This window comes from Schistocerca serialis, chromosome 8 (assembly GCF_023864345.2).
Source record: "Schistocerca serialis cubense isolate TAMUIC-IGC-003099 chromosome 8, iqSchSeri2.2, whole genome shotgun sequence".
Taxonomy (NCBI): domain Eukaryota; kingdom Metazoa; phylum Arthropoda; class Insecta; order Orthoptera; family Acrididae; genus Schistocerca; species Schistocerca serialis.
In genome coordinates, this window is record NC_064645.1 from 376061267 (window position 1) to 376078178 (window position 16912).

Below are 16912 nucleotides of genomic sequence, written 5' to 3' on the forward strand. Positions count from 1 at the left end.
TTGGTAATATGTGAAATTCATCAGTCCTCTTTGTCACGCGATAAGTGTGTTCATCGGCAGTCTACAACTGCATTTTCGTGGCCATTAGGTCACACTGCCAGTCTCCAACATCGCCGTCCATGTACATGGAGCTCGCCGACTGTTCGCTTGCTCCGTATCACACTTAGTTGTGACAGCTACCAGCTGCGAGGCACACCTCACACTGCCAAGCCGACCTACTCTTCGTCTTCTAAGATTATTTAAGAAGAAATACAGAAGTGAGATGTTATTACCGACGGTGGATACAATGGTAACCGTGTTCAACATGTACAATGCGATCAAAAGTATCTGGACACCCCCAAAACAAACGTTTTCCATATTAGGTGCGTTTTGCTGCTACCTACTGCCAGGTTCTCCATTTCAGCGACCTCAATAGTCATTAGAAATCGTGATAGAGCACAGTGGGATGCTGTGTGGAACACACGGACTTCAAACGTGGTCAGGTGATTGGATGTCACTTGTGTCATACGTTTGTATGAGAGATTACCATTCCCCTAAACATCCCTATGTCCTGTAACAAATAAGCCCTCGGTCACAAATATTTAGTCAAAATTGACCTGGTTTCGACGCTACTATGTGAGTCGTCTTCAGAATTAGACTAACTGCACTAAAACACTAGGTATATAGTACATTAACAAAATTAAAGTTTGTACTGACGCGAAAAGATGAGTCTTGTTGCAACCCTTGTTCACAGTACGAGCAGCCCTTAGCGGCTCGCCATCTAACAAGTGTTCATGACGTCGCCTTTCCGGCTTAGATCTTTTTTAATATGAGACTTGTAAGTACTTCATCTTTTCGCGTCAGTACAAACTCTGATTTTATTAATGTACTATATACCTAATGTTTTAGTACAGTTAGTCTAATTCTGAAGACGACGCTCATAGTAGCGTCGAAACCAGGTCAAGTTTGAATAAATATTTGTGACCGAGGGCTTATTTGTTGCAATATAATTCTGACACGGTCATTGCACCTTAGTAGCTATGTTCAAAGTTTTATATCCCTGTGTCCACTGTTTCCGCTGTAATAGTGAAGTGGAAACGTGAAGGGACTCGTACAGAACAAAAACTTGCAAGCCTACCTCGTCTGTTGACTGACAGACTGTTGAAGATGGTCGTAACGTGTAATAGGCAGACATATATCCAGACCATCTTCTCAGGAACTGCGAAGTGGATCAGGATGCAGTGCAAGTTCTATGACAGTTAAGCGGGAAGTAAGAAAACCTGGATTTCATGATGGAGCGGTTGCTCATGAGCCACACACCACGCCGGTAAATGCCAAACAACGCCTCACTTGGTATACAGAGCGAAATTATTGGACGATTGAACAGTGGAATAAAGTTGTGTGGAGTGATGAATCACGGTACACAATATGGCGATCCGATGGCCGGATGTGGGTATGGCGAAAGCCCTGTGAACGTCATCTACCAGCGTGTGTAGTGCCAGCAGTAATATGCGGAGACGGTGGTGTTATGGTGTGGTCGTGTCTTTCATGGAAGGGGCTAAATGGCTCTGAGCACTATGCGACTTAACTTCTGAGGTCATCAGTCTCCTAGAACTTAGAACTAATTAAACCTAACTAACCTAAGGACATCACACACATCCATGTCCGATGCAGGATTCGAACCTGCGACCGTAGCGGTCGCTCGGTTCCAGACTGTAGCGCCTAGAACCGCACGGCCACTACGGACGGCCGGAAGGGGCTATCTCCCCTTGTTGTTTTGCGTGGCGCTATGACAGCACAGGCCTACATTGACGTTTTAAGCACCTTCTTGCTTCCCACTGTTGAAGAGCAATTCGGGGATGGGGACTGCATCTTTCAACACGATCGAGCACCTGTTCATAAAATATGGCTCTGAGCACTATGGGACTTAACATCTATGGTCATCAGTCCCCTAGAACTTAGAACTACTTAAACCTAACTAACCTAAGGACAGGACACAACACCCAGCCATCACGAGGCAGAGAAAATTCCTGACCCCGCCGGGAATCGAACCCGGGAACCCGGGCGTGGGAAGCGAGAACGCTACCGCACGACCACGAGATGCGGGCCCTGTTCATAATACACGACATGTAGCGGAGTGGTTTCACGACAGTAACATCGCTGTAATAGACTGGCCTGCACGGAGTCCTGACGTGAATCCTGTATGTTACCTTTGGGATGTTTTGGAACGCCTACTTCGTGCCAGGCCTCACTTACCGACATCGATACCTCTCCTCAGTGCAGCACTCCATCAAGAATGGGCTACCATTATGCAAGAAACGTTCCAGCTCCTGATTGAAGCTATGCCTGCGAAAGTGGAAGCTGCCATCAAGGCTAAGAATGGGCTATCACCATATTGAATTCCAGCATTACTGATGGAGGGCGCCACGAACCTGTAAGCCATTTTCAGCCAGGTGTCCGAGTAAATTTGATCATATAGTGTAATAAATTTCGTGGAAATGTGCTAAACGTTGTTAATTTTGTGTCACAATTAGATGTTGACGTTAAAATATGCATTTTGGCCCTCTTTGTCTAATTGCAGGCAGTATTACGAACAATTGTGATTATTGCATGACTTGTAGTGCCGTAGCTCATCATTTCTTAATAATTGTTATGCTAAAGAATTCTTATGCTGACGCTCCTCCAGTGTTTGCATGATAATTCTATGGTGATATACTTCCAACTGTCAACCTACTGTCAACAGAAACATGCAATGATGTACTGCAAGTATTTTCATAGCGCTGAAAGTATCTGCTCTACACGGTGTCCCTCATAAGAATCGTTAGGTGCATTTTCTCTGATGTTTCGGCAACTATTTGCAGGTATAGCTAGAGCCAACACAAAATGCTGCTCATCACGTCTTTCATGCGACGCCCATTGTCAATGGAGAGAACGGTTTATTTTTCGTTACAAGCAAAATGATTTTAAAACAGCGTTTTCCGTGCCTATTCGATCCGGTCCCAAATTAGTCTACTACGATATTCGTTTTATGTATGTATTGATAATGGCGGTTAAAGGAGAAGAATAAACAGTACACCAGAGGCGACTGAGTAGCGGCGTGCCGGCCGGAGTGGTTCAAATGGTTCAAATGGTTCTGAGCACTATGGGACTTAACATCTATGGTCATCAGTCCCCTTGAACTTAGAACTACTGAAACCTAACTAACCTAAGGACATCACACAACACCCAGTCTTCACGAGGGAGAGAAAATCCCTGACCCCGCCGGGAATCGAACCCGGGAACCCGGGCGGCCGGAGTGGGCGAGCGGTTCTAGGCGCTACAGTCTGGAGCCGCGCGACTGCTACGGTCGCAGGTTCGAATTCTGCCTCGGGCATGGATGTGTGTGATGTCCTTAGGTTAGTTAGGTTTAAGTAGTTCTAAGTTCTAGGGGGCTGATGACCTAGCTGTTAGGTCCCGTAGTGATCAGAGCCATTTGATATGCGTCGGAAAGAAACGGTGATGAATGTGCCGCCACATGACAGTTCACAGCAACAATGGGAACTTGCATTCTACCACGTTACAGGCCAGCTACGCACGGAAATCTCAATTTCTCTGCACCAGGCCGCCGCCTTCGTGGGAGTTCGGCGCTAGCGTTATTAAGTTCCACAACGAACGCCGCGATATGTGCGAACGCGGACGTCATGCTGCCGACCAGGACCTACGGGGAAAGGGACCCTGGCACCCTGGCATAAGGACGGCGAGCAAATGGTGCGTAATGGATGCCTCGACACTGCACCAAATTTCCAAATCTATTAAAAAACTGTGGTAAAAATTGAGATAATTAACTGTAAAATTTGAGTTTTTTCTAAACACGAAGTTTAAAATGTAACAGCACATTCATTTTTCCATAAATTAAATAATTTCTAGTTTCATATACCTGTACGTATGGTTTGTATGCTGTGCAAAATTCATCGAAGAATCTCTCTTACTTATGAAGAAACGTGTACCTATAGCAACAAACGCCGCCAATAGAAGTGGAAAAATGATTAACTTCCTCATGAAAAAAAATTATTTTATTATTTTCTTGAACTTCCACTGCTATGATTGTGATTCCTTCATCCTTCCTGGTCATGCTGACAAAGTTTTATGAATTTATTCGTAAAAGTATAGACAGTCGAAATTAAAATGTCCTGTGGTGTCTCTCCTGCTCCAAGACGGGCCGTTTATCATCCCATCCCCCTTAATAAAACGTCCTATCGTAATCGGCGTCGATATAGCTGCGCACGTAGGTATCCATACAGGCAACTCACTGAAAGGATTAGAGAGGCGTAGGGAGTTGTCACTGATAGTCACACTGCTAATTCTCAAAACCCGACCGAAGTTCACCGTCTCTAAATGGCGCGTTGATGAGGTAAAGGTGAACCCACGATAGCGAAGACGTTGGACTCAGGTCAGGGGCGCCAGATCTTCCGGGGGCTAGCCCTCGCCCAACAGACAGTGCCTTGCGTTTGTGGACATTTTTCACGCTTCGAGGCACCATTCCATGAGCCGCAATGGTGTCGATGATCAATGTGAACTTCTCCCGACGACGATCTAGCAGCAGGAGGTCATCTGCGTGTGCGCGACAGCGGAAACAGTAGCCGCGTAAGTAGAGTCCAAAGAACCGCGTCGTCAGCAGGTATATGAGCGACTCTAGCACCACTGCATAAAGCTAATGGAAGGGAGTCAGCCTTGGCGGACCGACCGTTGATTCGGTATCGGGCCCGCCACACGACTATTGACCTAGACTAACGAACGAGCGCTGATAAAGAGTCGCTGAAGGGCGCTCATGAACTGAATAGGGTAGCCCATTCGTTAGAATATACAGGGCTCATTCTGTCAGACGTGTTGTCAAAATCTTCGGCAACAATCGGCGCACCAAGTCTGCAAGCCTCTGTCAGCGCAACCACGTCACGACAGTCTCCAGTTGCTGCCTGGACGTCAACTGTGGCACCTGGCGTAGTTTGGTCGGTGGATAGGTCACGTGGTAAGAGATGTCTGCAGCGCGCCGCCAGCAATAGTGCAAAAATATTGTAATAAGTACCCAATAACATGATGTGTTGGTAGTGGGCTGTAGTAATCCCAGGTGCCGGTTTATGGAAGGGATCAATAATGCATTCGACAAAAGCTTGCAGAATCGGTGCTGCATGAGTCATCAGTTCATTATACATCTCCATCCATCGTGAAGAAGGGAGACTACCGACCGAGTTACCGAAGTACGACTCACAATCCGCCCGTACAATAATACTTCCGCTAGTGCCTCGTCTTCTACGTTGCAAACATCACAGATGTTCTTCTGCGAAACTTGCAACACTAGCACTCTAGGAAGTTTCTTATCATCGCACACTCCGCTGCAGAGTGAAAATTTTACTCTGGAAAAATCCACCAGGCTGTGGATAAACCACGTCTCCGCAAAATCCTTTCTTCCATGAGTGCTAGTCCAGCAAGTTTCGCCGCAGAGGTTCTGTGACTTTTCGAAGGTAGTAGATGAGTTACTGGCAAAAGTAAAGATGTGAGGACGGGTCTTGAATCGTGCTCGGGTAGTCCAAACGGACGCTCAGAGGGCTCACTGTTCTCTGTAATAAAGAAACACTGAGTCAAAGGATCTGCCATGAACTTGAACGGATGTTGATTGACGCCCTCCCTGACCAATTCCAATGAAAAAGAAAAAGTCCGTAGAGCACTTTCCTGTGAAAGGCGAATGTCCCGTATTCGAGTCTTGGTTCGGAACACAATTTTAACCGGCCAGTTCACATGATACACTGGAAAAAGGGCTGTGTGGTAACAACAGCTTGGCGATGGTCTGCTCTCTTACAAGGCGACCATCCCCAATCGTCATCACCGATTTTGTCAAGACATGCGATGCTTGTAGGGCTAGGCCAGATGTGTAAGTAACAGAAGAGCGAGCGGGAGCTCCAGGTGGCTAAGTGTTAAAAAAAAATTACATTTTGGCACGAGTCGGGTGAAATATGACCCATATACGTTCACGTCGTTACCAGTTAGCGGTAAGCACAGCGGTAGGATTACAGAACCCTAATCTCAGAGCCTTTTAGTTGAATCGGTAGGACTATTTTATTTTCCTCTTTCGTATTTTTAAATTTCTTACACTGCAAATAAACCAAAATAATGCTCAGCATATGGTGTTTATTTATATTTTCATCAAACGCAAAAAAGCGAAAGACAAACGAAAATTTGATACTGAAGACAGATTTTCAGAACGACATTGTAAGACGGTACTGAACACAGAATTCTCTGGAGCTATGTAATGTCAAATGATTAAAGCGACTATTCCTCCATTTCAGACAGGATCCCCAGTTAATTTCAATGCTGAGGTGCTGTTCCAATACAGTCGGAGAGCCTATGAAATGGTTTTCGACTTTGGGAGAAATTCTAAGGGGACTGAGACGTGAACTGGAATGTAGATTGAGGACTGAAGCGTGCTAGATAATGCATTCAGTTGTACAAAGCCAGTATGTCAGAGTGGCATAGAAAAAAAACCACGAAAGACTTGACACACGACTCACATTCTGTACCTTATCCAGTACTCATACCGCTGCATGAAACAAGACTAATATATACTATATGATCAAACGTACCCTGACACCTGGCTGAAAATTACTTAAAAGTTCGTGGCGCCCTCCATCAGTAATGCTTGAATTCAATATGGTGTTGCTTCACTCTTAGCCTTGATTACAGCTTCCACTCGCGGGGGCATAGGTTCAGTCAGGTGCTGGAAGGTTCCTTGGGGTATGGCAACCACTTCTTCACGGAGTGCTGCACTCAGGAGAGGTATCGATGTCGGTCGGTGAGGCCTCGCACGATCTCGGCGTTGCAAAACATCCGAAAAGTGTTCCATAGGTTTCAGCTCAGGACTCTGTGAGGGCCGGTCCATTATAGGCATGTCATTGTTGCGTAACCACTCCGCCACAGGTCGTGCCTTATGAATAGGTGCTCGATAGTGTTGAAAGATGCAGCCGCCATCCCCGTATTGCTTTTCAACAGGGGGAAGCAAGAACGTGCTTGAAACATGAGTGTAAGCGTCTGCTATGATACAGCCACGCAAAACAACAAGGGGTGCAAGACCCCTCCATCAAAAACACGACCACACCATAACACCACCGCCTCCGAATTTTACTATTGGCAATACACACGATGGCAGATGACGTTCACCTGGCATTCGCCATACCCGCGACCTGCCATGGGATCGCCACATTGTGTGTCTTCATTCGTCACTCCACACAACGTTTCTCCACTGTTCAATCGTCCAATGTTTTCACTCCTTTCACCAAGTGAGCCATCGTTTGGCATATGCCGGCGTGGTGTGTGGCTTATGAGCAGCCGCTCGACCATGAAATCCAAGTTTTCTCACCTCCCGCCTAACTGCCATTGTACTTGCAGTGGAGCCTGAAGCAGTTTGGAATTCCTGTGTGATTGTCCGGATAGATGTATACCTATGACACATTACGACCCTCTTCAATTATCGGCGGTCTCTGTCAGTCAAGAGACGAGATCGGCCTGTACGCTTTTGTGCTGTACGTGTCCCTTCATGTTTCCACTTCACTACCATATAGGAAACATTGGACCTAGGGAAGTTTGGAGTGTAGAAATCTCGCGTACAGACGTATGACACAAGTGACACCCAATCACCTGACCACGTTCGAAGTCCGTGAGTTTCGCGGAGCTGCCCAAACTGCTCTCTCACGATGTCTAATGACTACTGAGGTCGCTGATATTGAGTACCTTGTAGTAGGTGGCAGCACAATGTACCTAACGTGAAAAACGTATGTTTTTGGGGGTGTCCAGATACTTTTTATCACGTAATGTACTTATAAATAGCCCTTGTCTCACCTGAGCCGTGCTAAAAGTCCTTTTTTCGGACACTTGGCTTTCTGAAGCTCCCACTCCATTCACTTCTCTTCCCGTACTCTGCATGGTCAATAAATTTGGACGGAATCGGTAATACCGGGTAGGCGCGATCTTGTTGGTGTGGGCGGAGTCAGCTGCGATGACACAGTGGAAGAGTGGGCCGTGTGTTGGCTCTGAATCTGGACAGGCGCTGAAATGCAAGCAGACGGTTCCTCGTCTGGACAGTATACCAGTGTTCAGCCCGTCGTTTATAAATTGCCGCCGTGGTTGTATAGAGTGAGGGACACTGTTCTAAGATAGTCATAATTTGATTTATTAGGTATTATTAAATCACTTATAAACTGTTTTCAACTCCATCAGATAGCTCTAAAAATAACTGAGATGTTGGTGACAAGTGCATGTAGTGTTGCAAATCTTTTACGTAAGTACTTTCTTTGTGTTTCTGAAATCTTGGGGTTATCAAGTTCAGTGAACAGTGCAATGAAATACCAAAGACCAGTCATTACAAACGACGTCAGTAAAATGGAAACGACACTCACGTCCCCCAGAGAGGTAGCATCCATCATGAAATCCTTCGACTCAAAGCAGTCTAGTGGTTATGCTAACATATTAACGAAGTTAATCAAAGATTGCTCATGCGAGTTGCGTTGTCTTAAGTTATATGTGTAATCAGTCTCTTATAAGCGGAATATTTTGAGACTGGCTAAATTATGCTAAAGTTAATCCTCTTTAAACAAGGAGGATAAGGGATATCAGCCAATTTCACTTTTGCTGGTTATTTCAAAAATGTTCGATGTGGTTGTGCTCAAACATCTTCTGAAGCCTCTGACTGGAAGTAACATATTGCCCAACGTAAAATTTGAGTTCGTTAAGGGTTCAGATATAGAGAAGGCTGTTTACACTTAGAGTCAGAATGTATTTAATTCATTATATAACAAATTATAGGCAACTGGCTTTTTCGGTGTCTGGTCAAAAGCCTTTGAATGTGTTAATCATGCATTCTCTTGAGCAAATTGGATTATTATGGTGTCATCGGCTGTGCTGCAAAATGATTCGAGTTTTACTTAACTAACAGGAACCAAATGGTGTCGCTGCGAAATAACTGTCGAGTAAGAAATCAGTCTTCATCTGACTAGAAATTAATTACATGTGGCGTTCCTCAAGGTTCCGTCTTGGGTCCATAGCTTTTTCTTGTGTGCATGTATGACCTCTCGTCTGTCACATTGGCAGGAGCTACGTTTGTTTTGTTTGTAGATGATATAAAAAGTGCAATAAATAGTAAGTCAATTATAGATTTAGAAATGGATGCTAATTAAATTTTCACTGACATTAATAAATGTTTTAAGGCTAATTAAGTGTCAGTAAACTTTGAAAAGACCCAGCTCAGAAAACGTATAACATATGAAGACATGTAGATCGAAGAAGTTGACTGTGTTAAATTTTTGGGAATAAAACTCGACAGTAAATTCAGTTCGGAAGGGCATACGACAGAATTGCTGAAGCACCCAAGCAAGTCTGTATTTGCAATGCGAATGATGTCAGATGCAGGAGATACAAATAGAAAAAAAAACCTAGCGTGCTTTGCTTACTTTCATTCTCTTACGTCATATGGCCTCATTTTGGGGTAGCTTGTCAAGTTGAGCAAAAACTTTTAGAGTGCCAAATAGTGTAGTAAGACTCATTTACGGTTTAAATTCAAGAACATATGAAAGAACCTGCTCAAGGAACTGGGTATTGTAACCAGTGCTTTTCAGTATATGAAATGTTTGCAAATGATGTGTCTCTGTTACCAACCAAGAGCTCAGTACATCACCAGAAGTAAGGAAAATATACATAACGACCTAAAATTACTTACCTTCATCCATAAACAGGTCCAGTATTCTGCAATTACATTTTCAGCAACTTGCCAGAAACCATTATCAATTTAGTTTCAGATAAAGCACAGTTTATATAGAATTAAAAAGACTTTTTGGTAGGCAGCTCTTTCTACTCTAAAGATGAATATGTTAATGCGGGTGGTTAGACCAGTTTAAGGAAAAACGTCTGTTAGATTTCAGTTTGACAGCACATGATCACCACAGTGAAGATAAGATATTTTGTGTATGATGAAAAGTGCATAACTATGTTTCATTCTGACAGTGTATTAATTCTGTGTATCTTAGCAGATCCACTTTCCTGTAATGTATTCACATATTTTGACAACCTCCTGAAAAACGGTCAGGGAATTGAGCATTACATTCAGGTGTTCTGTGCTTTTTATGTCATACATTCTGGCATTCTTCACACCCACGAGAATCATCACCTTTTTGGATCTATGGAAAGAAAACTGAATCTAATGTAATCCAAATTATTAAAGTTTGATTTGAATTTGGTTTGATTCCTAAAGTGCTAAACCTGTATTTGAGATCGCTTGCATTTCTAAAGTTAGAGCTTCATTTTAAATTACTTTCATTTCTAAATGTTAAAGTTTTATTTGTAAGTATTGTCTTGTAAACGAAGGTAGCTGACTTTGCACCAAATGCGCTAGGGCTCAAACAAACAAAGAGTTCCAACCAGATCTTGTCTAGTTGGCCTGTTAAATATTGGTAAATGTTTTGAGTTATCCTATAGGCCCGATTTAGTGTATAATTAGTAGTTCATTTGAACTGATAGATTAATTTTGCGACAAGTGGAAGGCCAAATCAGTATGCTCCTCTGGCAATGGAGAGCTATCATCACAGTTTCTTTAACGTATCGTCTCCGTTTCGATTATTTAATATATTAACTAACATGATGGGCAGCTCATTCCAGCTGCCTCGTCTATTGGATACGCCAGAAAGTTGACGAAAAAGTGGGATCTTCTCGCGAGTTATGTTAAAAAGAAATGCCGTGAAGCCCTCACACGAATATGCTTACTCTCTGTTTTGCATCAACCAACTGCGGACAGCATATCTTCTTCTTCTGTCCTTAAAGAAATATATCCCATCCGCAGCTGTTCAGGTGTTATGTTGACTTCGGCACGCTATGGAAGGACTGACTACTTGCGTCTGTCCTCCGTACCCAAGATGATAAAGGAAGAATCTGATTTCCGAATGTTCTTAATTTTTCCTTAATTCATTTGGAACAATTTAGCGCAGTCTCGGCCACTATGCATTCTGCGAACGTGGTTTCAAACCAACTCAGTTCCGAAATAGTTGGGTTTTCTAGAATAGATGATAGGCATTAAATGGGAATGGTTTCCAGTTTTTCACGCAACTGTTGCTCCAGAGATGCAAGCCAGATATTCGCCACCACATCCGAAGCCTTGCCTACGGAATCTTCATAACACGGACGCCAGATACCAACCTGCCTTACCTTCACACTTCTGTCTCCGTAATGATAACTCCTCTATGCTTGTGGCTGCTCGATGCTTTTTCCAACACTTTTTTTCACTTTCTCAGCATACGTGCTCCATCCACCAAACGTAACCACTATTAAGTATTGATGTATACTGTTATATGTCTATCATTTAAATATTATTTTTAGTTCCTACATAGTCGGCGATTCGAAATGAGAGGCTGCAGCTGATCGATGTTCTTACAATCTTTGGTAAACTAGGAATCAATTAAACATTTATATTCAAAGCAACAAATGGTTATGTGTCATTATTTGATTGGAGAAGTGTGTTTTCTTCTGGTATTCGTCTGTGATGTCACTTTTGCGCAAGCAAATAACTTATAAGTAGCCAACAGCACGAAAACATGCGGGTATGGTAGCTTTGTCGACAGATGCCATTGTATCAACTTTCAAATTTTCTGATAGGGTTAATCTGAAGATTCTCGTTTCGCTGTTAAAAGAGGAATCGATCCAGGAAGAATCAACCCAGTTCTCTTTCTGCAGAAACCGTACCACAACAAGTACTTTATCACAAATTACTCTCTGCCTACAAACCGTCTACCTCGCGACAAATAACTATCGGTCCCTGCAATTCCAGAAATCATCCATGCAGATTTTGTTCCAAGGAAAATACTCCGCCAATCATAAGATAACAAATGGGGCCTTTAATTAATTTCCCGAAAATGTGACAGCATTTGTAAATGAAGTATGGAACTCTAGAAAAACTACGCAACTCTTTGATACTGTCCAAAGTTAACAACTGAAGGAATTGGAGTAGATCATTAAAACTGAGGGCTAGTGCACGTGCCTTGAGGATATAGATGTTCTCATCCGTACCCTGAGAATGACGCTAAGTCTTGATCAATGGTGAGAGTTCATTGATGCTTCAATGACAATTCGCAGAAAAGTTTGCCTCTCAGCCCTCAACTCCTGCATTTAAATGCTTTGTGCGAAACACTGATACAGACAAGAGAAGCTTTACTGATGTCATTAGGTGCACAATTGGTATTTGTGAAGAATTTTCTGAAAGTTTTAAAAGTAAATGACTCTGCACTTACAAGTCTTATGTTTCCCAGGCACAGTTTCAAAAAGTGAAAAGCAAATTTATTTATCGGACAGCTTTGAAAATAACCTTATAGACAGCCTGTATGTATTAGCGTAGGACTATAATCTATGACCGATCCTTTACAAATGTTCTAAATGTTTGTCTGGGCAAAATTATGACGATCTGAGCGTTGATCAAAGAAACCATTTTACTAGGACATTTCAGTCTTGGGACAGAGCCATTAGAGTTTTGCAATGTTAAGTGAGTATTGCCGGATTGCAAAAAGGAACGCTCTACAATACATCACCAGATACAAACCAAGAACAGCCGCCCATAAGATAATATATCTTTAACATTGTGCAGTTTCCTGGATTAAACGTTGAATAAATAATCTTAAATCAAGAAAGGGGAGCCATCGGCTAATGTTAAGTTTCTGTGAACCAAAAAAAGGTGTTTCTCAGTAATATTTACTTCACTTTAACATTCAGCTCGGCATTATTCACATTGATATACATTGCACAGAGAAGAGAGAAGTGTTGAGTGACGAACATCCAAGGGCCGACCGGTTATCGAAGCACAGACCTTTGAATTCGTGGCCTAGCACTTAGCCCTTGGTCCATCGACCGATAATGATGAAACTGTGTGTTATTAGTGCTGTAATTCGAGTATGCCAAGTAACATAGGTTCCTTACTAGTGGTACAGCTGTCCTAGAGGCACAAATATAATTCGCCGAAAAGTTGGCTTTTCAATCTTCAACTCCTGGGTTGAAAAATTGAATGTAAGTCATTGATAGGTGCTAGTAAAGCTTTATTTCTAGCATTAAGTGTAAATTTTAGATTTATTAATAATTTTGTGAAAGCTTCTATCGTAAATGGCTCTGCACTTACATTCGTCAATATTCCCCAGGCTCGGTTTCAGAAAGTGAAAGCAGACGTGTTTACCCAATAACACCTAAAATAACCTTAGAGACACACTGCATGAATCAGTAAGGACAGTAAGATATGACATATCCTTTAAAAATGACTTGGGAATGCACTCATATGACAGCTAGAATGTAATATGTCACTAACGACGTAGTTTTGCAATCACGTCTGGATATAATATGGCGAAATGTGATGAAGAGAGCGATGAACAAGGAGATCACACACACTGAGATATTTCAGCGGCAGAAAAAAATACAACAGCAAATAGAGTTCTCCAGTATTAAGTGATTATTGACGGATTGTGGAAATGCACACTCTGCGATACATCAGTAGAAGCATACCAAGAAGAGATGTTCATAATGTGATTGATGCTTTTTATTTTCTCCACCGTTTTCAGTATTACACATTAAGTACATAATATTACATTAGAAATGGAAACTGTTCGCTAAACTTAAGTTTCCCTAAACTAAAAAGATGTTGAGGAGTGATATTTAGTTCATCATAACAATCAACTTTTAAAAATATGTGAAACAGTCTAATCGACCACAACTACCGATTCCCCGTGAAGAACAAGAAGTCCTTTACAGCGATACTGAAGATACAGTGATTCTTATACGGGCAGTAGAAAATGAACGTCTGAAACATGATATTGTGTTCATAAAATTCTGGCGATCTCTAGAAACGATAGTCGACAGAAAGCCTTCTCTTGTGACCAGAATCTTCGTGGCGTGGCTATTGCACCACATAGCACTAAAGAATATGGCGTAGACCTGTGCTTACATCACATGTTACGAGATAAAGATGTTCTTCCACCTGGTGAAGACGATGTGAGATATGAACACTGATTGTCAAAGCATCTTAGCAAATTCTTTTACGCCTCACCAAAATACGGTGATATAAGCTCGGAGAACAGGGTGCCACATGCTTCTATTGGTGTTGCACACTGGCGAGTATTTTAATCACTACACAGTATTCAAATATTCTCGACAGAACGTAAAAGATTAGTTGTGTAATGAACCTAATCGCAAGGGGATAATACTGAACCCTATTCTGACCATAAATTTCACTACTTTCACCGCCGAAATTAGTTATCGTTTTTGCCATTGAGACGCAATTTAGAGGATTTATAGCGAGTAATCGAAAAATCAATTTGTATCCAAAAAATACAATAAAATGTTAGATCCTTTCGATAGATAACTTTTGTATCCACTTACGTTCTGCGTAAGATGTGATATTTTTTGGTTAATTAATTCGCGTAGTCATACACTACAGGACCACGTTTCTCCCATTTGTTTTAATGGATTGTTTTCTTGTTTTGTAAACAGTCTGGCGAAGTCCTAAAAGGCGCGAATGCGTGTTAAAATCACATAACTTTGCAACCGAGACCGTTTTTTGAATTCAAGTTATTTGGCTGTGCAATTGTTAGATGAAAGTCTTTTATTTATCTTTTAAATATCTTCGAGACTCTGGCTGCTGTGTGTCGTGAAAAAGGATGAAGGTCCGTGGCAATACTCTTTATAAACGCAGTTTTAAATACTTTAATATTCGTCGCAATTGGAGAATATTTTATCTTCTCATTAGAAAACTTTCCGAAGCATAATAAACTGTGTTGGAGATAACCATAGAACAGGTTTCGTTTGCAGCGTTCGCCGAGGAACTCAAATGCACTTTTCTCGTGTTAGTGTTTGTGCTCCAGTAAGTCGTTGAATTAATATTTCGTGTCGTGAGGGAACAACAAAGCATGATATCAATGGGTTTATAAAACACTGAATTTGGGTGATATGTATCCTGTTATCGGTCTTTTCATGAGTGTATCAAAGGGAGTATTCGCTCTGTAACATTGTTAATCTCTGAATACTGTTACCAGGTTTGATTCGGATTGCCTTGTTCCGGAATTACACAAAGTTACTCAAGTTACTCCCGCTTTCTGCTCAAAAAGTTAGAGCCACGTTTTCTTATCGTGTGACGCACCTCCTTTGTTCAATCAGGCTGGTTCTCCTTTTCTCGCCGGTAAGCCAATAAAGGACTCACCTGCTGTTTCTCTGCGAGTGTGCGTGAGAGAAAGAGAAGAAAAACGTGGAAGACGAAAGAAGTAAAAGAAATAAATGCTATCGGCGAAACCTGGCGGCGTAAAATGAGAGTGGACCTGTCTTAATAGGATTTGTAGTAGAGCGCAGCAAGCCTTCGGCGTAATCAGACTATACTACTTGCTTCGAATTAACAAGAACGCATTCTGCTGCATTGTGTAAAGGGAATAATGTGGCTAAGAAAGGAAAACTTTTGATGAAGCCAATTTCGCGTCTGCAAACTTAATAATAAAATAACTAAAAGCTACGAACGCTCGTTAACCTGTCTGAAAAATGAGCACTGCAACAGATGTTATTCACCACGTAGCGAGTAACAAGTTATATTTAGCATACTGCATTAGTGTTGAAAGTATCGTCATGAACCATTTGCTTGAATAAAATCGGGACAGTTTGGAAGTGTATAATCCGCGGAACTTTATTACAGTTATAAAATCACTATACCCCTCGGAATCTTTCTAATCTACGAAAATATCACATGGTTTTTGGTTATTAGTGTATTTTCTGTTACAAGTTTTTGCATTACTTTCACTGCAAATAAACTGAAGTGTGAACAAAGTAACCCACTCGTATACTGTGGGATATGCTATAACCCTTTCTGGAAAATTACTTCCCACAGCACCACAAGTATACGAATTCCTACAATCCAATATCACCAAAGATTCCACAAACGATGGTGCAGTACGCTGCAAAATATAAGTGTGCCACCATTACTTTGTCAAAATCTGGGAAACTTACAACGGGCAAATGCCTTGTTTTTTTCTTTCTTCTTTTGCATGTGATGAAGCCGTACGTCCGGCAAACTAATTTCCTCTGTTCAGTGAATTAATTTCCTTTGTTCAGTGACTCGTGGAGAGTAATGAACCTGTGCGTCCATGGGAACACATTTCTTCTGTTAACTGACTCGTAAAGGAGACAAACAAATCCAGAATTACATAACGAAATGTTTCAAGATAAAGGACGTGTTGTACTTAAGTAATTCCTCCCCAAATTGCAATCCGCTAGTGTAACCGTGCGACATCTATTGTTATTGTCAGGCGAAGAATTTGATCAGAAACATTTGAAACAGGTCATATCTCGTCGAGAGAAGGACAGATGCATACCGCTAGTGCAACCCTGCGATATCTGATATTTTCGTCAGGCAAAGAATTTGACCAAAAACATTTAAAACAGCTCTTAGCCTTTAGAGAGAGAAAAATACATCACATCCCAGGAAGACTGCATCAAAATACGTTCTATTACATATCACCAGCTATCTTCACCGATATTTGAGAAATTATGCGTTACACGTTGATGTTGCCAATCTGTACGATGAGGGCGAATCTTTCATGAATTTAAAACAAGTTCGCTTTACTAGAGAAACTTTAAAACAACCAGCTTCAAAAATTCGACGTTTCTAATGTGCATAAGACGCCCTAGCGTTCACAACGAATATCAACTCGTGCAGCACGTGTAAATCATAAGCTATAAAATAATAAAAGCATCTAATTTTGTACACGAAATGCTCATGTACACATTAGAATATTTTTTAAATCCTCTTACAAAAGCATTAATAAATACTATATATTGAACATTATTTCGGTTTATTTGCAGCATAAGTAACGTAAAAATTTGAAAATAAGAAAAAATGTTTCCATCCGAC